Consider the following 24,084-nt stretch of genomic DNA (forward strand, 5'->3'; position numbering starts at 1 on the left):
CCCTATCCCCCCTTTTCCCCTACCCCCATCCCCCAATCGCCGGTTCGTCGTTATTCATTGTCTAACTTTTTCTTTCAGCTTGAGTGTTATGGATAAGCATAGGAGTGTGATGTATAGTTTAGTGCGTCGTACTCTATGGCTATGTAAGAAGGATTGTATAGTTCTGTGTGTACGGGGCTGCGGCACTGTACACGGTTTGTTACCTTTTTGTGAGTAGTGCATGATAATAAAGATGCTGTTAAATCAAAAATCTGTTCTTATCAGAACAAACTGAGCTAGCTACACTTGACGAGATACGATCAGGGAGACGAGCTCCAAAGCCCAGCCGAGACCGGAAGAGGGAGATCGGACGGAAGAAGAGCTTGGCAGAAAGAAGCAAGAAGACGAAGGCTCGGAGAAGACTTGGGGAGACCAGAGGAACTTCGAGGAGGAACACAGCGGGAGAAGACACCCGGAGAAGAATCCAAGATCCAGCTCCGGGAACTCAAGCAGGAACCAGCCATGGCAAGCAAGCCAGAGAAGGCAGCCAAGAAGGCTCAGGACCCAGGGACCTCCAGGAAGGCTCATCCAGAGGCTTCTTCGGCCCAAGAGGCCCCTACCTCCGACGCCAGCCAGCCGGAGGGAGCCCGGACGCCGCCTGAAAAGGCTCCAACCCTGGAGCCTTGGATGCGGCAGACGGTCGCCCTGAAGCTAAAGGCGGTGGATGGTAGGTTGCCGGACATGTCCAGCGACGTGTTCTGCAAGAAGATGATTCTGGATCAGGGCTTCTCCAGGGCGGAAACCCTGAGTGTCCAGACCTTCATGACTGGCATTTTTCTGGTAACCTTTGCCACGGTGAATGCCTGCAGGAGATACTGGGAGGCGATGAACGCAGCGATGCCGGACTCCCCTTTTCATTCTTTTTTAGGATCCTGTCCTATACAGAGGCATGAGAAGAGGATCACGGTCTCCATGCGGAACCCGCACACCCCAGGAAGAGACATCTCCACGTTCCTGGGACGTCTCTGCACAGTGGTGAGGGAGCCATCCCACATCCTTAACGGCAACGGATTCTGGACGGGTAAGTGGTCAGTAACCGTTCGACTCTACAGGGAACCAGCATCCGAGGATGGTCTCCAGCACCTGCCCCCGACATTCTCTCTGGGAAACTCCTTTGGTCTCATCTACTACCCGGACATGCCACACAACTGCAGGAAATGTGGCGGGAAAGGGCATTCGATGAAGACCTGCAAGGAGGACGCCTGCAGGGTTTGCCGGGTGACAGGACACAGCTCCAAGGACTGCCCAAAGAAGAAGACTTGCAACCTATGTGGACAGGCGGACCACCTTTACAAGGACTGCCCACAGCGGGAGAAATCCTGGGCAAGGGTTGCCGCGGCGACCCAGTATCGGGTAGTCACAGCCTCGTCGACCAAGGCAGCTACGACCAAGGCCACAGAGGCCAAGGACAAGGCGGCCAAGAACCCGGCGACCGTGGCTCCAGCCGATGCCCCAGCAGCCACGGAGTCCAGGGAAAAGAAGGGTAAGAAAACTGTTGCCCCCTCCCTGGTCCCCCCCCCTGTCACCCCTGTCCAAACCCCTCCCCCCCCGGCCAACCCTACTGAGGATTCCACTACCTCCACCTCATTTCCCTACTCCTCAGTTGGTCTCCTCACCCCCCCCCCCAAAGCCCACTCTCCCTCCCCAGACCATGAGAGCAGAGGGCCTCAGCACTCTTGCACTTTTCACCGAGGAGGATTTTCCAGCTCTTGTCTCCTCAGGTACAGGCCAAAGGAAAAGGAAGGTGGAAGATAGTCCTGTCGCAGAACCTTCCAAGCTGTTCATTGTGGACCTTAACCCACCCCAGGAAGAGGAGGATGGCCTCCTCCCAGAACCGGACGTGTTGGAGCAGATGGTGGAGTCCCTTGTGGCCGAAGAAGAAATGGAGGAGTCGGAAGCCACTGAGGCACCATCCCTGCTTGATCAGCTAGCAGAAGAGGGTCTGCTGGAGATACCCTTACCAGCAGGTGCCAAAGAGGAAGAACCGCCCGACCGGAGTGGTAACTAAGGCACACCGCCTGCTCTAACTTTCTCTTTCCTCCAATGACTGCTAACATTAACATCTTTTCCATTAATGTTAGGAGCATCAGAGACAAGTTCCGACGTCAGACAATTTTTGCGTTCCTTAACACTCAGTCTAGTGATGTATTTTTCCTGCAGGAATGCTCCCTTCCCTCCTCTAGGTCCTTCAACCATCTGGCCAGGGAGTGGACCCATGGCCCATCCTACTGGTCTGGCGGGGGCGACTGTAGGTCCGCGGGGGTCGCCGTGCTGATCAGGGGAAGCGCCTTCACATTGGACTCTGTTCAGGAAATCGTCTGCGGCAGGTTACTGCTCGTGGATGGCACCTGGGCGGGAGAACCTGTCAGGTTCATCAATGTGTATGCTTCTCCTGTGAAGAGCGATCGACTGGAGCTCCTCCAAGCCCTGCGCCCTCAGCTCGCTACCGCCAGGACGGTAGTGATGGCCGGGGATTTCAACTGCCCGATTGAGGAGGATGGACGCAGTTCTGGAACGGCTGCCAAGTTGGACGTCACATCCAAACTGCTCATTGAGATGGTGACCGAAGCCTCTCTTGTGGACGTTGTTGGCTCCATCGGACACGGATCCGTGAACTATTCATGGTGCCGATCCGATGGCTCGCTGCGTTCCAGGATTGACTTTGTGTTTACCTCTCGGGCGGTTGGGCGGAGTGGGCACTCGATGGTCCCCTGCTTCTTCTCTGACCACAGAGCCATTCACTTTCAAGGTGTGCTGGGCCATGGCTTCCCCATTGGCCCGGGCTCCTGGAAGCTGAACTGCTCTCTGCTGGAAAAGGGTGAGATTCTGGAGGAGCTTAGAGCTGCCTACTCCACGTGGCGGGCCTACAAGGCGGGCTTCCAGTCTGTTTCTGACTGGTGGGAATACGTTAAACTCGAGTTCCGTTTCTTCTTTCAGGCAAAGAGTCAACAACAGGCGTGTCTGAAGAGGAGGGACTTCAGGAGACTCCAGCGTGAGCTGCGTTCCCTGCAGGACCTTCTTCGATGCGGCTGGGACGTGAGAGAGGAGCTGGAGGAGACTAAGAGGAGCCTGAAAAGGCACTTCGAGGAGGAGTCTGAGCGAATTGTCTTCCGTTCCAAAGTGGAGAACCTGGAGAAGGGTGAGAAATGTAACTCGTTCTTTTTCAGGAAACTCCACGCCGGTCACACGCCCATGAATGAACTACGAGACGAGAGTGGAAACATGCGACGCGGGAAAGAGAACGTGATGAAGGTCGTCAGCGACTTCTACAGCGAACTCTACGCCCGCAAGACTACTGACCCCGAGGCCGCCGATAAGTTCCTGTCAGGTATCACTAACCATCTTGACCCTGCAGACGCGGCGGCCATGGATGTTCCTCTGACGGTGGACGAGCTGCTCTCGGCCGCCAAATCCTTTAGTTCTGGCAGGACACCGGGCAGTGACGGCCTCCCAGCAGAGCTCTATGTAGCGCTGGGAGACCTAATCTGTCCGGACCTGTTAGGGCTGTATGAGGAGATGGTGGTGGAGGGCAGAATGCCTCCATCTCTGAGGGAAGGAATGGTCACGATCCTGTACAAGCGTAAAGGAGAGAGGTGCGACCTGAAGAATTGGCGTCCCATCACCCTTCTGAACGTCGACTACAAGATCCTGGCCAAGACGATGGCAACGAGATTGAAGACTGTTATCGGACGGATCATCCACCCGGATCAGACCTGCGGCATCCCCGGACGTCGCATCGCAGACAGCCTGGCTCTCATGCGGGACACGGTCGAGTACATCAAAGCCCGCCGGGTGCACGCAGCCCTGATCTCGTTGGATCAGGAAAAGGCCTTCGACCGTGTTTCCCATGAGTTCCTGGGCAAAGCTCTGCACAGGTTAGGTTTGGGTAACATGTTTTGCTTGTATGTCCAACTAATGTATTTTGATATTCACAGCTCGGTGTTGGTGAACGGCTGGAAGACTGACCCCTTCCCGGTCCTCTCAGGGGTCAGACAAGGCTGTCCTCTGTCACCTCTTCTTTTTGTTTGTGTTATAGAACTCTTTGCAGAGGCTATCCGGCGGAATGGAGAGATCAGAGGGATCACCGCACCAGGACCAGAACGCTTCGAGGTCAAGTGCTCGCTCTACATGGACGACGTGACTGTCTTCTGCGCGGACCGGCGCTCAGTCGACACCCTCGTCCAGACCTGTGAGACCTTCGGACGGGCTTCGGGAGCCAAAGTCAACTGCGGGAAGTCGGAAGCCATGCTCTTCGGGGACTGGCAGCCGGCCTCTTCCGCCCCCTTCCCTTTCAGCATCCAGCCGGATTTCATCAAGGTTCTTGGAGTCTGGTTCGGGAAGGAAGGAGCAGCCCTCAAGTCCTGGGAGGAACGCTTGACCAAGATCACCCAACGGATCGGTCTGTGGAGCCTCAGACGCCTCACCTGTGAGGGCAAAGCACTGGTCCTGCGTAACGAGGTACTGCCCGTGCTGCAGTACACGGCCCAGGCCTGGCCCCCCCTTGCCACCGTGTGCAGGGCCATTACCAGGACGGTGTTTCGTTTTGTCTGGGGATCCAAGATGGACAGAGTAAAGCGGAGCATCATGTACAAGGATCCTCGCAAGGGTGGGAAGGGCGTACCCGATATCCCCACCCTCCTGCGATCCTCCTTCGTATGTGACTGCGTTCGCCGAACTCTGCGAGTCAAGAGAGGTTCCGCGGGTGGGTCCATGTCTCGCTTCTTCCTGCTCCCCCTTTGGAGACGGTTAGGCTGGGACAAGTGGGACAGCTCCTTCCCCTACAACTGGACGGCGCCATGGTTCTACGGAGACGTGGTTCGGTTTGTGAGGGAACACCAACTGGAGGGACTCAAGCCTGATTTGTGGAAGCCAAAGACTATCCACAAACTCATCAGAGCCAAGGACGAAATGGAGAACATTCCAGGACTTCATCACGACACACTGGAGACTGTTTGGACAAACGTGTCATCGGCTGGATTGACCAACGGGCACAAGGACTTGTCATGGATGGCGATACAGGGCGGACTGCCCGTCCGGTCATTCATGCACGCCCGGAACCTGTGCAAAACCCGGTACTGCCCAAGGTGCCCCTTCGTGGAGGAAACATCGCTGCACGCCTTTTGGGACTGCCGTTTCGCACAGCGCCTGTTGGTTGCCCTGGAGGATGACCTGAGGAACTCCGTCCCCAGAGAGAGCCTATCGTACCATTCCGTACTTTATGGACTCTTCCCTGGGACTCACACCGTTGGAGCCATCCAGGAGGCTTGGCGCCTTATGAACTGCTTTAAGGACGCTATTTGGGTCGCCAGGAACCGGCTCATCTTGAAGAGGGAGAGGATGTCTATCCAGGATTGCCGCAGGCTGATCCACAGCCTGCTCAGAGACTATTCCATCATGGACAGTCCGGACGACAGCGCCGAGGAGGAGGTTTAGACCTCTTCCATGCCCCCTCCCTCCTTTTCCCGTTATGTGCGTCTTTCAATAAAGCTTCGGGCCTGTGATTTCCCCACCCTATCCCCCTTTTCCCCTACCCCCATCCCCCAATCGCCGGTTCGTCGTTATTTATTGTCTAACTTTTTCTTTCAGCTTGAGTGTTATGGATAAGCATAGGAGTGTGATGTATAGTTTAGTGCGTCGTACTCTATGGCTATGTAAGAAGGATTGTATAGTTCTGTGTGTACGGGGCTGCGGCACTGTACACGGTTTGTTACCTTTTTGTGAGTAGTGCATGATAATAAAGATGCTGTTAAATCAAAAAATCTGTTCTTATCAGTTTAATATCTGATACGTCCCCTATCTGGGGACCATATATTAAATGGATTTTTAGAACAGGGAGATGGAAAAAGAGCTTGCTCTGTCCACTCCACGCATTGACCTGGTATTGCAGTACCTCCAGGAACGGTGCACCCCTTCTTAACCCAGTTTCCAAAAGCAGAACTCAATTCACCTGATTCATATTAGCCCGATTTAATGAATTGGAAGAAAGCATACGTCTTCATATGCACCTCAATTTGGCCCATTCACTTTTCACACTTCCTCCTTTTGTTTTTTATCTTTCACACTTTTGACTTTCTTTATTCATCCAAATAGCAAACTCATCACCACTCAACCTGACCAACTCGGCTATGTCCCCGTGCTGCAGTTCTCTGTCTTATCTAGATCATTTGCAATTGAATGGAATAGATCCCTTTTGGACAAAGTGGATTCACCTGCTGCTGCAGTGACCACAGGTGTGATAACATCTAGAATTGGCATCTGGTGCGATCTCTCCGCTTCCACTCCAAAGAAAGTTACCTGTTTATTCCTATCATGCATTGGTTTTTGGGGTTTTCTTTGAGTAATGATGATCTCTTTAGTAGTCTGTTGGCGCCCTCTCCTGGAGGAATAGTTTGCTTGCTCTTGGACATTCTAAAAGAGAGGTCATGATAGACATTGAGCTTCTGAGCTCAATTGGGGACAGTCATGGGTGATGAATGTTTGCAACCTACTGCGAAGCCTCATACCGCAATATAAGGAACGTCAAATACTAAGAAAGGGCGGCCTATGAAAGAATTACTACTTTCAATAAGTACACTTAAACGGCTAATTGGGAATAGAAAAACTGTAAAAAGCCCTCTGAGAAAGCCCCCCTCTAACCTTTGATAGTAAGCTTTTCTGTAGTCTGCCTGTTGATGTATTTTCCGTTTGAACTGTGCACAACATGAAGAGACGGAACACTGGCGGCTTGTCACAATGCCCCCCGATGACATCACAATAGCGCTGCTGCCTAGAAAACAAGCTGCGCAGAAGAAGTTGTTCTTTGGGTGGGAGGGTGGGCTAGTGGAAGGAGGGGGCAATCTCTTTTTTTCCCGGGTGGTAGGGGGATGACAGGAGAAGGGAAGCGGGTGGTGAGAAAGGTACAGAGGGCAGGGTTTGGGGGCTGGGAAGGAAAGGGAAAAGATTAGGGTTTGGGGATGATGAAAGGGCTTTCTACGGGTAAGGATGGCAAAGGGTGGCAGTGACGGAAAGTCAGGCAACCTGTCCTGTCCGTCTTTTTGTATCGTGAATTGGAAAGACTGCAAGGGGGAGGGGAGTTGCTTGCGCCCTAAAGGAGGAGTTATTCAGATTCATTGCAGTGGGCGGCGGCTGCAAAACGCACCATTCTTCTTGTTTTGGCTCTGCAAAGCAGCCTTTTCAAGGGTTGGCTTGGGTGACAAAATGTCTTGTGTAGGCGTGGGTTTGTCTCCCTCTCGCTCTCTCTCCCTAAGATGTGTCCGGCATAGGCCAGGGTGCCACTCGAGGCCCAAACCAATTCTGGTTATCGCTTCTCGGCCTTTTGGCTAAGATCAAGTGTAGTATCTGTTCTTATCAGTTTAATATCTGATACGTCCCCTATCTGGGGACCATATATTAAATGGATTTTTAGAACAGGGAGATGGAAAAAGAGCTTGCTCTGTCCACTCCACGCATTGACCTGGTATTGCAGTACCTCCAGGAACGGTGCACCCCTTCTTAACCCAGTTTCCAAAAGCAGAACTCAATTCACCTGATTCATATTAGCCCGATTTAATGAATTGGAAGAAAGCATACGTCTTCATATGCACCTCAATTTGGCCCATTCACTTTTCACACTTCCTCCTTTTGTTTTTTATCTTTCACACTTTTGACTTTCTTTATTCATCCAAATAGCAAACTCATCACCACTCAACCTGACCAACTCGGCTATGTCCCCGTGCTGCAGTTCTCTGTCTTATCTAGATCATTTGCAATTGAATGGAATAGATCCCTTTTGGACAAAGTGGATTCACCTGCTGCTGCAGTGACCACAGGTGTGATAACATCTAGAATTGGCATCTGGTGCGATCTCTCCGCTTCCACTCCAAAGAAAGTTACCTGTTTATTCCTATCATGCATTGGTTTTTGGGGTTTTCTTTGAGTAATGATGATCTCTTTAGTAGTCTGTTGGCGCCCTCTCCTGGAGGAATAGTTTGCTTGCTCTTGGACATTCTAAAAGAGAGGTCATGATAGACATTGAGCTTCTGAGCTCAATTGGGGACAGTCATGGGTGATGAATGTTTGCAACCTACTGCGAAGCCTCATACCGCAATATAAGGAACGTCAAATACTAAGAAAGGGCGGCCTATGAAAGAATTACTACTTTCAATAAGTACACTTAAACGGCTAATTGGGAATAGAAAAACTGTAAAAAGCCCTCTGAGAAAGCCCCCCTCTAACCTTTGATAGTAAGCTTTTCTGTAGTCTGCCTGTTGATGTATTTTCCGTTTGAACTGTGCACAACATGAAGAGACGGAACACTGGCGGCTTGTCACAATGCCCCCCGATGACATCACAATAGCGCTGCTGCCTAGAAAACAAGCTGCGCAGAAGAAGTTGTTCTTTGGGTGGGAGGGTGGGCTAGTGGAAGGAGGGGGCAATCTCTTTTTTTCCCGGGTGGTAGGGGGATGACAGGAGAAGGGAAGCGGGTGGTGAGAAAGGTACAGAGGGCAGGGTTTGGGGGCTGGGAAGGAAAGGGAAAAGATTAGGGTTTGGGGATGATGAAAGGGCTTTCTACGGGTAAGGATGGCAAAGGGTGGCAGTGACGGAAAGTCAGGCAACCTGTCCTGTCCGTCTTTTTGTATCGTGAATTGGAAAGACTGCAAGGGGGAGGGGAGTTGCTTGCGCCCTAAAGGAGGAGTTATTCAGATTCATTGCAGTGGGCGGCGGCTGCAAAACGCACCATTCTTCTTGTTTTGGCTCTGCAAAGCAGCCTTTTCAAGGGTTGGCTTGGGTGACAAAATGTCTTGTGTAGGCGTGGGTTTGTCTCCCTCTCGCTCTCTCTCCCTAAGATGTGTCCGGCATAGGCCAGGGTGCCACTCGAGGCCCAAACCAATTCTGGTTATCGCTTCTCGGCCTTTTGGCTAAGATCAAGTGTAGTATCTGTTCTTATCAGTTTAATATCTGATACGTCCCCTATCTGGGGACCATATATTAAATGGATTTTTAGAACAGGGAGATGGAAAAAGAGCTTGCTCTGTCCACTCCACGCATTGACCTGGTATTGCAGTACCTCCAGGAACGGTGCACCCCTTCTTAACCCAGTTTCCAAAAGCAGAACTCAATTCACCTGATTCATATTAGCCCGATTTAATGAATTGGAAGAAAGCATACGTCTTCATATGCACCTCAATTTGGCCCATTCACTTTTCACACTTCCTCCTTTTGTTTTTTATCTTTCACACTTTTGACTTTCTTTATTCATCCAAATAGCAAACTCATCACCACTCAACCTGACCAACTCGGCTATGTCCCCGTGCTGCAGTTCTCTGTCTTATCTAGATCATTTGCAATTGAATGGAATAGATCCCTTTTGGACAAAGTGGATTCACCTGCTGCTGCAGTGACCACAGGTGTGATAACATCTAGAATTGGCATCTGGTGCGATCTCTCCGCTTCCACTCCAAAGAAAGTTACCTGTTTATTCCTATCATGCATTGGTTTTTGGGGTTTTCTTTGAGTAATGATGATCTCTTTAGTAGTCTGTTGGCGCCCTCTCCTGGAGGAATAGTTTGCTTGCTCTTGGACATTCTAAAAGAGAGGTCATGATAGACATTGAGCTTCTGAGCTCAATTGGGGACAGTCATGGGTGATGAATGTTTGCAACCTACTGCGAAGCCTCATACCGCAATATAAGGAACGTCAAATACTAAGAAAGGGCGGCCTATGAAAGAATTACTACTTTCAATAAGTACACTTAAACGGCTAATTGGGAATAGAAAAACTGTAAAAAGCCCTCTGAGAAAGCCCCCCTCTAACCTTTGATAGTAAGCTTTTCTGTAGTCTGCCTGTTGATGTATTTTCCGTTTGAACTGTGCACAACATGAAGAGACGGAACACTGGCGGCTTGTCACAATGCCCCCCGATGACATCACAATAGCGCTGCTGCCTAGAAAACAAGCTGCGCAGAAGAAGTTGTTCTTTGGGTGGGAGGGTGGGCTAGTGGAAGGAGGGGGCAATCTCTTTTTTTCCCGGGTGGTAGGGGGATGACAGGAGAAGGGAAGCGGGTGGTGAGAAAGGTACAGAGGGCAGGGTTTGGGGGCTGGGAAGGAAAGGGAAAAGATTAGGGTTTGGGGATGATGAAAGGGCTTTCTACGGGTAAGGATGGCAAAGGGTGGCAGTGACGGAAAGTCAGGCAACCTGTCCTGTCCGTCTTTTTGTATCGTGAATTGGAAAGACTGCAAGGGGGAGGGGAGTTGCTTGCGCCCTAAAGGAGGAGTTATTCAGATTCATTGCAGTGGGCGGCGGCTGCAAAACGCACCATTCTTCTTGTTTTGGCTCTGCAAAGCAGCCTTTTCAAGGGTTGGCTTGGGTGACAAAATGTCTTGTGTAGGCGTGGGTTTGTCTCCCTCTCGCTCTCTCTCCCTAAGATGTGTCCGGCATAGGCCAGGGTGCCACTCGAGGCCCAAACCAATTCTGGTTATCGCTTCTCGGCCTTTTGGCTAAGATCAAGTGTAGTATCGCTTCTCGGCCTTTTGGCTAAGATCAAGTGTAGTATCGCTTCTCGGCCTTTTGGCTAAGATCAAGTGTAGTATCGTTCGAAAAGGTGGTTTCAGGCTCCGGCCACCTTAGTACAATGATGCAATGCACACTGGAAGGTTGCGCTTGTTAGTACTTTGGGAGGATAGTATATCCATCTAGAGGAAATCATGGCCCTACCAGGATCGAGGCTATTAGACTGAGTAAGTGTGGGGGCTATGGTGCAATGTGCCCCAGGATTGATGACCCTGGAGTGAGTCTGAGCTTGCTGGCTTGGGACCCCGGCGAGCCTTGGGCTCTGTAGCACACCGTACCTTGCCCTTTCATACTTTCTGAGCATATTGCTCTATCCCGGCCTTCTGGCTAGGAAGGGAAATTTTTATAATCATGGTCGGAGGTCCGTTCAGCTTTGGGCTGAGAAACCAACACCCGGTTGGAGGTCCGGGTCAGCTTTGGCTGAGAAACCAACACCCGGTTGGAGGTCCGGGTCAGCTTCGGCTGAGAAACCAACACCCGGTTGGAGGTCCGGGTCAGCTTCGGCTGAGAAACCAACACCCGGTTGGAGGTCCGGGTCAGCTTCGGCTGAGAAACCAACACCCGGTTGGAGGTCCGGTTAGCCTTGGGCTGAGAAACCAACACCGGTTGACGGTCCGGGCAGTTTCGGCTGCGAAACCAACAACTAGTAGCTCTCTACTCCACTTGGGTAAGATGCCTGGATGGACGCTGGGAGCAACGACAAGGCTCAACCAGGCTTCGGCTTGGGGGAGCACCGAAGATCCCTGACCCTTGCTGTGGCCTTCTGGCTCGGAGGGACGGGGTTGATTTTTGGGGACCCTCTCCTCACGGAGGGGTCCACACGAATCCTAGCCTTTGCACTGTTTTTGGTGTGACTTCGGTCATGCATTTTTTGCGGTGCTTTGGAAAGCTTCATTAAATCAAAAATCTGTTCTTATCAGTTTAATATCTGATACGTCCCCTATCTGAGGACCATATATTAAATGGATTTTTAGAACAGGGAGATGGAAAAAGAGCTTGCTCTGTCCACTCCACGCATTGACCTGGTATTGCAGTACCTCCAGGAACGGTGCACCCCTTCTTAACCCAGTTTCCAAAAGCAGAACTCAATTCACCTGATTCATATTAGCCCGATTTAATGAATTGGAAGAAAGCATACGTCTTCATATGCACCTCAATTTGGCCCATTCACTTTTCACACTTCCTCCTTTTGTTTTTTATCTTTCACACTTTTGACTTTCTTTATTCATCCAAATAGCAAACTCATCACCACTCAACCTGACCAACTCGGCTATGTCCCCGTGCTGCAGTTCTCTGTCTTATCTAGATCATTTGCAATTGAATGGAATAGATCCCTTTTGGACAAAGTGGATTCACCTGCTGCTGCAGTGACCACAGGTGTGATAACATCTAGAATTGGCATCTGGTGCGATCTCTCCGCTTCCACTCCAAAGAAAGTTACCTGTTTATTCCTATCATGCATTGGTTTTTGGGGTTTTCTTTGAGTAATGATGATCTCTTTAGTAGTCTGTTGGCGCCCTCTCCTGGAGGAATAGTTTGCTTGCTCTTGGACATTCTAAAAGAGAGGTCATGATAGACATTGAGCTTCTGAGCTCAATTGGGGACAGTCATGGGTGATGAATGTTTGCAACCTACTGCGAAGCCTCATACCGCAATATAAGGAACGTCAAATACTAAGAAAGGGCGGCCTATGAAAGAATTACTACTTTCAATAAGTACACTTAAACGGCTAATTGGGAATAGAAAAACTGTAAAAAGCCCTCTGAGAAAGCCCCCCTCTAACCTTTGATAGTAAGCTTTTCTGTAGTCTGCCTGTTGATGTATTTTCCGTTTGAACTGTGCACAACATGAAGAGACGGAACACTGGCGGCTTGTCACAATGCCCCCCGATGACATCACAATAGCGCTGCTGCCTAGAAAACAAGCTGCGCAGAAGAAGTTGTTCTTTGGGTGGGAGGGTGGGCTAGTGGAAGGAGGGGGCAATCTCTTTTTTTCCCGGGTGGTAGGGGGATGACAGGAGAAGGGAAGCGGGTGGTGAGAAAGGTACAGAGGGCAGGGTTTGGGGGCTGGGAAGGAAAGGGAAAAGATTAGGGTTTGGGGATGATGAAAGGGCTTTCTACGGGTAAGGATGGCAAAGGGTGGCAGTGACGGAAAGTCAGGCAACCTGTCCTGTCCGTCTTTTTGTATCGTGAATTGGAAAGACTGCAAGGGGGAGGGGAGTTGCTTGCGCCCTAAAGGAGGAGTTATTCAGATTCATTGCAGTGGGCGGCGGCTGCAAAACGCACCATTCTTCTTGTTTTGGCTCTGCAAAGCAGCCTTTTCAAGGGTTGGCTTGGGTGACAAAATGTCTTGTGTAGGCGTGGGTTTGTCTCCCTCTCGCTCTCTCTCCCTAAGATGTGTCCGGCATAGGCCAGGGTGCCACTCGAGGCCCAAACCAATTCTGGTTATCGCTTCTCGGCCTTTTGGCTAAGATCAAGTGTAGTATCTGTTCTTATCAGTTTAATATCTGATACGTCCCCTATCTGGGGACCATATATTAAATGGATTTTTAGAACAGGGAGATGGAAAAAGAGCTTGCTCTGTCCACTCCACGCATTGACCTGGTATTGCAGTACCTCCAGGAACGGTGCACCCCTTCTTAACCCAGTTTCCAAAAGCAGAACTCAATTCACCTGATTCATATTAGCCCGATTTAATGAATTGGAAGAAAGCATACGTCTTCATATGCACCTCAATTTGGCCCATTCACTTTTCACACTTCCTCCTTTTGTTTTTTATCTTTCACACTTTTGACTTTCTTTATTCATCCAAATAGCAAACTCATCACCACTCAACCTGACCAACTCGGCTATGTCCCCGTGCTGCAGTTCTCTGTCTTATCTAGATCATTTGCAATTGAATGGAATAGATCCCTTTTGGACAAAGTGGATTCACCTGCTGCTGCAGTGACCACAGGTGTGATAACATCTAGAATTGGCATCTGGTGCGATCTCTCCGCTTCCACTCCAAAGAAAGTTACCTGTTTATTCCTATCATGCATTGGTTTTTGGGGTTTTCTTTGAGTAATGATGATCTCTTTAGTAGTCTGTTGGCGCCCTCTCCTGGAGGAATAGTTTGCTTGCTCTTGGACATTCTAAAAGAGAGGTCATGATAGACATTGAGCTTCTGAGCTCAATTGGGGACAGTCATGGGTGATGAATGTTTGCAACCTACTGCGAAGCCTCATACCGCAATATAAGGAACGTCAAATACTAAGAAAGGGCGGCCTATGAAAGAATTACTACTTTCAATAAGTACACTTAAACGGCTAATTGGGAATAGAAAAACTGTAAAAAGCCCTCTGAGAAAGCCCCCCTCTAACCTTTGATAGTAAGCTTTTCTGTAGTCTGCCTGTTGATGTATTTTCCGTTTGAACTGTGCACAACATGAAGAGACGGAACACTGGCGGCTTGTCACAATGCCCCCCGATGACATCACAATAGCGCTGCTGCCTAGAAAACAAGCTGCGCAGAAGAAGTTGTTCTTTGGGTGGGAGGGTGGGCTAGTGGAAGGAGGGGGCAATCTCTTTTTTTCCCGGGTGGTAGGGGGATGACAGGAGAAGGGAAGCGGGTGGTGAGAAAGGTACAGAGGGCAGGGTTTGGGGGCTGGGAAGGAAAGGGAAAAGATTAGGGTTTGGGGATGATGAAAGGGCTTTCTACGGGTAAGGATGGCAAAGGGTGGCAGTGACGGAAAGTCAGGCAACCTGTCCTGTCCGTCTTTTTGTATCGTGAATTGGAAAGACTGCAAGGGGGAGGGGAGTTGCTTGCGCCCTAAAGGAGGAGTTATTCAGATTCATTGCAGTGGGCGGCGGCTGCAAAACGCACCATTCTTCTTGTTTTGGCTCTGCAAAGCAGCCTTTTCAAGGGTTGGCTTGGGTGACAAAATGTCTTGTGTAGGCGTGGGTTTGTCTCCCTCTCGCTCTCTCTCCCTAAGATGTGTCCGGCATAGGCCAGGGTGCCACTCGAGGCCCAAACCAATTCTGGTTATCGCTTCTCGGCCTTTTGGCTAAGATCAAGTGTAGTATCTGTTCTTATCAGTTTAATATCTGATACGTCCCCTATCTGGGGACCATATATTAAATGGATTTTTAGAACAGGGAGATGGAAAAAGAGCTTGCTCTGTCCACTCCACGCATTGACCTGGTATTGCAGTACCTCCAGGAACGGTGCACCCCTTCTTAACCCAGTTTCCAAAAGCAGAACTCAATTCACCTGATTCATATTAGCCCGATTTAATGAATTGGAAGAAAGCATACGTCTTCATATGCACCTCAATTTGGCCCATTCACTTTTCACACTTCCTCCTTTTGTTTTTTATCTTTCACACTTTTGACTTTCTTTATTCATCCAAATAGCAAACTCATCACCACTCAACCTGACCAACTCGGCTATGTCCCCGTGCTGCAGTTCTCTGTCTTATCTAGATCATTTGCAATTGAATGGAATAGATCCCTTTTGGACAAAGTGGATTCACCTGCTGCTGCAGTGACCACAGGTGTGATAACATCTAGAATTGGCATCTGGTGCGATCTCTCCGCTTCCACTCCAAAGAAAGTTACCTGTTTATTCCTATCATGCATTGGTTTTTGGGGTTTTCTTTGAGTAATGATGATCTCTTTAGTAGTCTGTTGGCGCCCTCTCCTGGAGGAATAGTTTGCTTGCTCTTGGACATTCTAAAAGAGAGGTCATGATAGACATTGAGCTTCTGAGCTCAATTGGGGACAGTCATGGGTGATGAATGTTTGCAACCTACTGCGAAGCCTCATACCGCAATATAAGGAACGTCAAATACTAAGAAAGGGCGGCCTATGAAAGAATTACTACTTTCAATAAGTACACTTAAACGGCTAATTGGGAATAGAAAAACTGTAAAAAGCCCTCTGAGAAAGCCCCCCTCTAACCTTTGATAGTAAGCTTTTCTGTAGTCTGCCTGTTGATGTATTTTCCGTTTGAACTGTGCACAACATGAAGAGACGGAACACTGGCGGCTTGTCACAATGCCCCCCGATGACATCACAATAGCGCTGCTGCCTAGAAAACAAGCTGCGCAGAAGAAGTTGTTCTTTGGGTGGGAGGGTGGGCTAGTGGAAGGAGGGGGCAATCTCTTTTTTTCCCGGGTGGTAGGGGGATGACAGGAGAAGGGAAGCGGGTGGTGAGAAAGGTACAGAGGGCAGGGTTTGGGGGCTGGGAAGGAAAGGGAAAAGATTAGGGTTTGGGGATGATGAAAGGGCTTTCTACGGGTAAGGATGGCAAAGGGTGGCAGTGACGGAAAGTCAGGCAACCTGTCCTGTCCGTCTTTTTGTATCGTGAATTGGAAAGACTGCAAGGGGGAGGGGAGTTGCTTGCGCCCTAAAGGAGGAGTTATTCAGATTCATTGCAGTGGGCGGCGGCTGCAAAACGCACCATTCTTCTTGTTTTGGCTCTGCAAAGCAGCCTTTTCAAGGGTTGGCTTGGGTGACAAAATGTCTTGTGTAGGCGTGGGTTTGTCTCCCTCTCGCTCTCTCTCCCTAAGATGTGTCCGGCATAGGCCAGGGTGCCACTCGAGGCCCAAACCAATTCTGGTTATCGCTTCTCGGCCTTTTGGCTAAGATCAAGTGTAGTATCTGTTCTTATCAGTTTAATATCTGATACGTCCCCTATCTGGGGACCATATATTAAATGGATTTTTAGAACAGGGAGATGGAAAAAGAGCTTGCTCTGTCCACTCCACGCATTGACCTGGTATTGCAGTACCTCCAGGAACGGTGCACCCCTTCTTAACCCAGTTTCCAAAAGCAGAACTCAATTCACCTGATTCATATTAGCCCGATTTAATGAATTGGAAGAAAGCATACGTCTTCATATGCACCTCAATTTGGCCCATTCACTTTTCACACTTCCTCCTTTTGTTTTTTATCTTTCACACTTTTGACTTTCTTTATTCATCCAAATAGCAAACTCATCACCACTCAACCTGACCAACTCGGCTATGTCCCCGTGCTGCAGTTCTCTGTCTTATCTAGATCATTTGCAATTGAATGGAATAGATCCCTTTTGGACAAAGTGGATTCACCTGCTGCTGCAGTGACCACAGGTGTGATAACATCTAGAATTGGCATCTGGTGCGATCTCTCCGCTTCCACTCCAAAGAAAGTTACCTGTTTATTCCTATCATGCATTGGTTTTTGGGGTTTTCTTTGAGTAATGATGATCTCTTTAGTAGTCTGTTGGCGCCCTCTCCTGGAGGAATAGTTTGCTTGCTCTTGGACATTCTAAAAGAGAGGTCATGATAGACATTGAGCTTCTGAGCTCAATTGGGGACAGTCATGGGTGATGAATGTTTGCAACCTACTGCGAAGCCTCATACCGCAATATAAGGAACGTCAAATACTAAGAAAGGGCGGCCTATGAAAGAATTACTACTTTCAATAAGTACACTTAAACGGCTAATTGGGAATAGAAAAACTGTAAAAAGCCCTCTGAGAAAGCCCCCCTCTAACCTTTGATAGTAAGCTTTTCTGTAGTCTGCCTGTTGATGTATTTTCCGTTTGAACTGTGCACAACATGAAGAGACGGAACACTGGCGGCTTGTCACAATGCCCCCCGATGACATCACAATAGCGCTGCTGCCTAGAAAACAAGCTGCGCAGAAGAAGTTGTTCTTTGGGTGGGAGGGTGGGCTAGTGGAAGGAGGGGGCAATCTCTTTTTTTCCCGGGTGGTAGGGGGATGACAGGAGAAGGGAAGCGGGTGGTGAGAAAGGTACAGAGGGCAGGGTTTGGGGGCTGGGAAGGAAAGGGAAAAGATTAGGGTTTGGGGATGATGAAAGGGCTTTCTACGGGTAAGGATGGCAAAGGGTGGCAGTGACGGAAAGTCAGGCAACCTGTCCTGTCCGTCTTTTTGTATCGTGAATTGGAAAGACTGCAAGGGGGAGGGGAGTTGCTTGCGCCCTAAAGGAGGAGTTATTCAGATTCATTGCAGTGGGCGGCGGCTGCAAAACGCACCATTCTTCTTGTTTTGGCTCTGCAAAGCAGCCTTTTCAAGGGTTGGCTTGGGTGACAAAATGTCTTGTGTAGGCGTGGGTTTGTCTCCCTCTCGCTCTCTCTCCCTAAGATGTGTCCGGCATAGGCCAGGGTGCCACTCGAGGCCCAAACCAATTCTGGTTATCGCTTCTCGGCCTTTTGGCTAAGATCAAGTGTAGTGTTGTTCGAAAAGGTGGTTTAAGCTCCAGGCCACCTTAGTACAATGATACAATGCACACTGGAAGGTTGCGCTTGCTAGTACTCTGGGTGGATAGTATATTCATCTAGTGGAAAACATGGCCCTACCAGGATCGAGGCTATTAGACTGAGTAAGGATGGGGGGCTATGGTACAACGTGCCCCAGGACTGACGACCCTGGAGTGAGTCTGAGCTTGCTGGCTTGGGACCCCGGCAAGCCTTGGGCTCTGTAGCACACCGTACCTTGCCTTTTCATACTTTTTGAGCATATTACCCTATCCCGGCCTTCTGGCTAGGAAGGGAAATTTTTATAATCCCGGTTGGAGGTCTGGTCAGCTTTGGGCTGAGAAACTAACACCCGGTTGGAGGTCCGGGTCAGCTTCGGCTGAGAAACCAACACCCGGTTGGAGGTCTGGGTCAGCTTCGGCTGAGAAACCAACACCCGGTTGGAGGTCCGGTTAGCCTTGGGCTGAGAAACCAACACCGGTTGACGGTCCGGGCAGTTTCGGCTGCGAAACCAACAACTAGTAGCTCTCTACTCCACTTGGGTAAGATGCCTGGGTGGACGCTGGGAGCAACGACAAGGCTCAACCAGGCTTCGGTTTGGGGGAGCACCGAAGATCCCTGACCCTTGCTGTGGCCTTCTGGCTCGGAGGGACGGGGTTGATTTTTGGGGACCCTCTCCTCACGGTGGGGTCCACACGAATCCTAGCCTTTGCACTGTTTTTGGTGTGACTTCGGTCATGCATTTTTTGTGGTGCTTTGGAAAGCTTCATTAAATCAAAAAATCTGTTCTTATCAGTTTAATATCTGATACGTCCCCTATCTGGGGACCATATATTAAATGGATTTTTAGAACAGGGAGATGGAAAAAGAGCTTGCTCTGTCCACTCCACGCATTGACCTGGTATTGCAGTACCTCCAGGAACGGTGCACCCCTTCTTAACCCAGTTTCCAAAAGCAGAACTCAATTCACCTGATTCATATTAGCCCGATTTAATGAATTGGAAGAAAGCATACGTCTTCATATGCACCTCAATTTGGCCCATTCACTTTTCACACTTCCTCCTTTTGTTTTTTATCTTTCACACTTTTGACTTTCTTTATTCATCCAAATAGCAAACTCATCACCACTCAACCTGACCAACTCGGCTATGTCCCCGTGCTGCAGTTCTCTGTCTTATCTAGATCATTTGCAATTGAATGGAATAGATCCCTTTTGGACAAAGTGGATTCACCTGCTGCTGCAGTGACCACAGGTGTGATAACATCTAGAATTGGCATCTGGTGCGATCTCTCCGCTTCCACTCCAAAGAAAGTTACCTGTTTATTCCTATCATGCATTGGTTTTTGGGGTTTTCTTTGAGTAATGATGATCTCTTTAGTAGTCTGTTGGCGCCCTCTCCTGGAGGAATAGTTTGCTTGCTCTTGGACATTCTAAAAGAGAGGTCATGATAGACATTGAGCTTCTGAGCTCAATTGGGGACAGTCATGGGTGATGAATGTTTGCAACCTACTGCGAAGCCTCATACCGCAATATAAGGAACGTCAAATACTAAGAAAGGGCGGCCTATGAAAGAATTACTACTTTCAATAAGTACACTTAAACGGCTAATTGGGAATAGAAAAACTGTAAAAAGCCCTCTGAGAAAGCCCCCCTCTAACCTTTGATAGTAAGCTTTTCTGTAGTCTGCCTGTTGATGTATTTTCCGTTTGAACTGTGCACAACATGAAGAGACGGAACACTGGCGGCTTGTCACAATGCCCCCCGATGACATCACAATAGCGCTGCTGCCTAGAAAACAAGCTGCGCAGAAGAAGTTGTTCTTTGGGTGGGAGGGTGGGCTAGTGGAAGGAGGGGGCAATCTCTTTTTTTCCCGGGTGGTAGGGGGATGACAGGAGAAGGGAAGCGGGTGGTGAGAAAGGTACAGAGGGCAGGGTTTGGGGGCTGGGAAGGAAAGGGAAAAGATTAGGGTTTGGGGATGATGAAAGGGCTTTCTACGGGTAAGGATGGCAAAGGGTGGCAGTGACGGAAAGTCAGGCAACCTGTCCTGTCCGTCTTTTTGTATCGTGAATTGGAAAGACTGCAAGGGGGAGGGGAGTTGCTTGCGCCCTAAAGGAGGAGTTATTCAGATTCATTGCAGTGGGCGGCGGCTGCAAAACGCACCATTCTTCTTGTTTTGGCTCTGCAAAGCAGCCTTTTCAAGGGTTGGCTTGGGTGACAAAATGTCTTGTGTAGGCGTGGGTTTGTCTCCCTCTCGCTCTCTCTCCCTAAGATGTGTCCGGCATAGGCCAGGGTGCCACTCGAGGCCCAAACCAATTCTGGTTATCGCTTCTCGGCCTTTTGGCTAAGATCAAGTGTAGTATCGTTCGAAAAGGTGGTTTAAGGCTCCGGCCACCTTAGTACAATGATGCAATGCACACTGGAAGGTTGCGCTTGTTAGTACTTTGGGAGGATAGTATATCCATCTAGAGGAAACCATGCTCCTACCAGGATCGAGGCTATTAGACTGAGTAAGTGTGGGGGTTATGGTGCAATGTGCCCCAGGAATGGACACCCTGGAGGGAGTCTGAACTTGCTAGGTTGGGACCCTGGTAAGCCTCAGACTCTGTCGCACGCCGCGCCTTGCCTATTCATACTTTCCAAGCATATTGCCCTATCCCGGCCTTCTGGCTAAGAAGGGAAATTTTTATAATCCCGGTCGGAGGTCCGGTCAGCTTTGGGCTGAGAAACCAACACCCGGTTGGAGGTCCGGGTCAGCTTTGGCTGAGAAACCAACACCCGGTTGGAGGTCCGGTTAGCCTTGGGCTGAGAAACCAACACCCGGTTGGAGGTCCGGTCAGCCTTGGGCTGAGAAACCAACACCCGGTTGGAGGTCCGGTCAGCCTTGGGCTGAGAAACCAACACCGGTTGACGGTCCGGGCAGTCTCGGCTGCGAAACCAACGACTAGTAGCTCCTTACTCCACCTGGGTAAGATGCCTCGGAGGACGCTGGGAGCAACAACAAGGCTCAACCAGGCTTCGGCTTGGGGGAGCACCGAAGATCCCTGACCCTCGCTGTGGCCTTCTGGCTCGGAGGGACGGGGTTGATTTTTGGGGATCCTCTTCTCACGGAGGGGTCCACACGAATCCTAGCCTTTGCACTGTTTTTGGTGTGACTTCGGTCATGCATTTTTGCGGTGCTTTGGAAAGCTTCATTAAATCAAAATCTGTTCTTATCAGTTTAATATCTGATACGTCCCCTATCTGGGGACCATATATTAAATGGATTTTTAGAACAGGGAGATGGAAAAAGAGCTTGCTCTGTCCACTCCACGCATTGACCTGGTATTGCAGTACCTCCAGGAACGGTGCACCCCTTCTTAACCCAGTTTCCAAAAGCAGAACTCAATTCACCTGATTCATATTAGCCCGATTTAATGAATTGGAAGAAAGCATACGTCTTCATATGCACCTCAATTTGGCCCATTCACTTTTCACACTTCCTCCTTTTGTTTTTTATCTTTCACACTTTTGACTTTCTTTATTCATCCAAATAGCAAACTCATCACCACTCAACCTGACCAACTCGGCTATGTCCCCGTGCTGCAGTTCTCTGTCTTATCTAGATCATTTGCAATTGAATGGAATAGATCCCTTTTGGACAAAGTGGATTCACCTGCTGCTGCAGTGACCACAGGTGTGATAACATCTAGAATTGGCATCTGGTGCGATCTCTCCGCTTCCACTCCAAAGAAAGTTACCTGTTTATTCCTATCATGCATTGGTTTTTGGGGTTTTCTTTGAGTAATGATGATCTCTTTAGTAGTCTGTTGGCGCCCTCTCCTGGAGGAATAGTTTGCTTGCTCTTGGACATTCTAAAAGAGAGGTCATGATAGACATTGAGCTTCTGAGCTCAATTGGGGACAGTCATGGGTGATGAATGTTTGCAACCTACTGCGAAGCCTCATACCGCAATATAAGGAACGTCAAATACTAAGAAAGGGCGGCCTATGAAAGAATTACTACTTTCAATAAGTACACTTAAACGGCTAATTGGGAATAGAAAAACTGTAAAAAGCCCTCTGAGAAAGCCCCCCTCTAACCTTTGATAGTAAGCTTTTCTGTAGTCTGCCTGTTGATGTATTTTCCGTTTGAACTGTGCACAACATGAAGAGACGGAACACTGGCGGCTTGTCACAATGCCCCCCGATGACATCACAATAGCGCTGCTGCCTAGAAAACAAGCTGCGCAGAAGAAGTTGTTCTTTGGGTGGGAGGGTGGGCTAGTGGAAGGAGGGGGCAATCTCTTTTTTTCCCGGGTGGTAGGGGGATGACAGGAGAAGGGAAGCGGGTGGTGAGAAAGGTACAGAGGGCAGGGTTTGGGGGCTGGGAAGGAAAGGGAAAAGATTAGGGTTTGGGGATGATGAAAGGGCTTTCTACGGGTAAGGATGGCAAAGGGTGGCAGTGACGGAAAGTCAGGCAACCTGTCCTGTCCGTCTTTTTGTATCGTGAATTGGAAAGACTGCAAGGGGGAGGGGAGTTGCTTGCGCCCTAAAGGAGGAGTTATTCAGATTCATTGCAGTGGGCGGCGGCTGCAAAACGCACCATTCTTCTTGTTTTGGCTCTGCAAAGCAGCCTTTTCAAGGGTTGGCTTGGGTGACAAAATGTCTTGTGTAGGCGTGGGTTTGTCTCCCTCTCGCTCTCTCTCCCTAAGATGTGTCCGGCATAGGCCAGGGTGCCACTCGAGGCCCAAACCAATTCTGGTTATCGCTTCTCGGCCTTTTGGCTAAGATCAAGTGTAGTATCTGTTCTTATCAGTTTAATATCTGATACGTCCCCTATCTGGGGACCATATATTAAATGGATTTTTAGAACAGGGAGATGGAAAAAGAGCTTGCTCTGTCCACTCCACGCATTGACCTGGTATTGCAGTACCTCCAGGAACGGTGCACCCCTTCTTAACCCAGTTTCCAAAAGCAGAACTCAATTCACCTGATTCATATTAGCCCGATTTAATGAATTGGAAGAAAGCATACGTCTTCATATGCACCTCAATTTGGCCCATTCACTTTTCACACTTCCTCCTTTTGTTTTTTATCTTTCACACTTTTGACTTTCTTTATTCATCCAAATAGCAAACTCATCACCACTCAACCTGACCAACTCGGCTATGTCCCCGTGCTGCAGTTCTCTGTCTTATCTAGATCATTTGCAATTGAATGGAATAGATCCCTTTTGGACAAAGTGGATTCACCTGCTGCTGCAGTGACCACAGGTGTGATAACATCTAGAATTGGCATCTGGTGCGATCTCTCCGCTTCCACTCCAAAGAAAGTTACCTGTTTATTCCTATCATGCATTGGTTTTTGGGGTTTTCTTTGAGTAATGATGATCTCTTTAGTAGTCTGTTGGCGCCCTCTCCTGGAGGAATAGTTTGCTTGCTCTTGGACATTCTAAAAGAGAGGTCATGATAGACATTGAGCTTCTGAGCTCAATTGGGGACAGTCATGGGTGATGAATGTTTGCAACCTACTGCGAAGCCTCATACCGCAATATAAGGAACGTCAAATACTAAGAAAGGGCGGCCTATGAAAGAATTACTACTTTCAATAAGTACACTTAAACGGCTAATTGGGAATAGAAAAACTGTAAAAAGCCCTCTGAGAAAGCCCCCCTCTAACCTTTGATAGTAAGCTTTTCTGTAGTCTGCCTGTTGATGTATTTTCCGTTTGAACTGTGCACAACATGAAGAGACGGAACACTGGCGGCTTGTCACAATGCCCCCCGATGACATCACAATAGCGCTGCTGCCTAGAAAACAAGCTGCGCAGAAGAAGTTGTTCTTTGGGTGGGAGGGTGGGCTAGTGGAAGGAGGGGGCAATCTCTTTTTTTCCCGGGTGGTAGGGGGATGACAGGAGAAGGGAAGCGGGTGGTGAGAAAGGTACAGAGGGCAGGGTTTGGGGGCTGGGAAGGAAAGGGAAAAGATTAGGGTTTGGGGATGATGAAAGGGCTTTCTACGGGTAAGGATGGCAAAGGGTGGCAGTGACGGAAAGTCAGGCAACCTGTCCTGTCCGTCTTTTTGTATCGTGAATTGGAAAGACTGCAAGGGGGAGGGGAGTTGCTTGCGCCCTAAAGGAGGAGTTATTCAGATTCATTGCAGTGGGCGGCGGCTGCAAAACGCACCATTCTTCTTGTTTTGGCTCTGCAAAGCAGCCTTTTCAAGGGTTGGCTTGGGTGACAAAATGTCTTGTGTAGGCGTGGGTTTGTCTCCCTCTCGCT

At 49.3% G+C, this 24,084-nt stretch overlaps 9 non-coding genes and 3 pseudogenes across 9 annotated transcripts; all 12 read left to right on the forward strand.

The window, feature by feature from the left end:
* Positions 1-5,746: 5,746 nt before the first annotated feature.
* On the forward strand, positions 5,747-5,951 carry LOC142285581 (U2 spliceosomal RNA; annotated as a pseudogene).
* A 1,387-nt stretch (positions 5,952-7,338) lies between these two features.
* On the forward strand, positions 7,339-7,529 carry LOC142285607 (U2 spliceosomal RNA). Its single transcript, XR_012746969.1, has one exon. It is a non-coding gene; the product is annotated as a U2 spliceosomal RNA (small nuclear RNA).
* Positions 7,530-8,916: 1,387 nt separating this feature from the next.
* LOC142285608 (U2 spliceosomal RNA) lies at positions 8,917-9,107 on the forward strand. Its single transcript, XR_012746970.1, has one exon. It is a non-coding gene; the product is annotated as a U2 spliceosomal RNA (small nuclear RNA).
* Positions 9,108-10,531: 1,424 nt separating this feature from the next.
* LOC142285600 (U2 spliceosomal RNA) lies at positions 10,532-10,689 on the forward strand (annotated as a pseudogene).
* A 764-nt stretch (positions 10,690-11,453) lies between these two features.
* Positions 11,454-11,646, forward strand: LOC142285596 (U2 spliceosomal RNA). The gene has a single exon (XR_012746967.1). It is a non-coding gene; the product is annotated as a U2 spliceosomal RNA (small nuclear RNA).
* A 1,387-nt stretch (positions 11,647-13,033) lies between these two features.
* LOC142285609 (U2 spliceosomal RNA) lies at positions 13,034-13,224 on the forward strand. Its single transcript, XR_012746971.1, has one exon. It is a non-coding gene; the product is annotated as a U2 spliceosomal RNA (small nuclear RNA).
* A 1,387-nt stretch (positions 13,225-14,611) lies between these two features.
* LOC142285610 (U2 spliceosomal RNA) lies at positions 14,612-14,802 on the forward strand. The gene has a single exon (XR_012746972.1). It is a non-coding gene; the product is annotated as a U2 spliceosomal RNA (small nuclear RNA).
* A 1,387-nt stretch (positions 14,803-16,189) lies between these two features.
* LOC142285611 (U2 spliceosomal RNA) lies at positions 16,190-16,380 on the forward strand. Its single transcript, XR_012746973.1, has one exon. It is a non-coding gene; the product is annotated as a U2 spliceosomal RNA (small nuclear RNA).
* A 2,189-nt stretch (positions 16,381-18,569) lies between these two features.
* LOC142285589 (U2 spliceosomal RNA) lies at positions 18,570-18,763 on the forward strand. The gene has a single exon (XR_012746960.1). It is a non-coding gene; the product is annotated as a U2 spliceosomal RNA (small nuclear RNA).
* Positions 18,764-20,150: 1,387 nt separating this feature from the next.
* LOC142285605 (U2 spliceosomal RNA) lies at positions 20,151-20,292 on the forward strand (annotated as a pseudogene).
* A 697-nt stretch (positions 20,293-20,989) lies between these two features.
* LOC142285591 (U2 spliceosomal RNA) lies at positions 20,990-21,184 on the forward strand. Its single transcript, XR_012746962.1, has one exon. It is a non-coding gene; the product is annotated as a U2 spliceosomal RNA (small nuclear RNA).
* A 1,387-nt stretch (positions 21,185-22,571) lies between these two features.
* Positions 22,572-22,762, forward strand: LOC142285613 (U2 spliceosomal RNA). Its single transcript, XR_012746975.1, has one exon. It is a non-coding gene; the product is annotated as a U2 spliceosomal RNA (small nuclear RNA).
* Positions 22,763-24,084: the final 1,322 nt, after the last annotated feature.

This window comes from Anomaloglossus baeobatrachus, unplaced genomic scaffold (genome assembly GCF_048569485.1).
Source record: "Anomaloglossus baeobatrachus isolate aAnoBae1 unplaced genomic scaffold, aAnoBae1.hap1 Scaffold_601, whole genome shotgun sequence".
NCBI classification, from domain to species: domain Eukaryota; kingdom Metazoa; phylum Chordata; class Amphibia; order Anura; family Aromobatidae; genus Anomaloglossus; species Anomaloglossus baeobatrachus.